The sequence below is a fragment of the Acanthisitta chloris genome, unplaced genomic scaffold (genome assembly GCF_000695815.1).
Source record: "Acanthisitta chloris isolate BGI_N310 unplaced genomic scaffold, ASM69581v1 scaffold29881, whole genome shotgun sequence".
In the NCBI taxonomy this organism is placed as follows: Eukaryota; Metazoa; Chordata; class Aves; order Passeriformes; family Acanthisittidae; genus Acanthisitta; species Acanthisitta chloris.
In genome coordinates, this window is record NW_008658144.1 from 36,357 (window position 1) to 36,704 (window position 348).

Here is a 348-nt window from a genome sequence, read left to right on the forward strand (position 1 = left end):
CCAGGCAGAGCCTGCTAAGGAGCACGGCAAAGGGCAGGAGATGAAAGCCCATGATGGATGGCTGCTCCACCCCTGTCCCCATGGACCTGGAAGCTGGCTGAGGGTGGCCATCCAAAACCTGAGGAGTCTGATGCTCCAGGGTCTGGAGTTTGGCTTCCCAAGGCAGTGTGTGACTGATGCTTCCTACCTGCATGGAGGCCTTCACCAGGTGAGCATTTTGGGGGTGGCTGTTCCTCCCGTTCCTTCTGGCTCACTTCCTTACTGAAGTGCCACTCCCCCTCTGCCACCCTCATTTGCACAAACAAGCCTCCCATCCTGTGAGCCTTTCTTTAGGAGCCACGTTCTTTT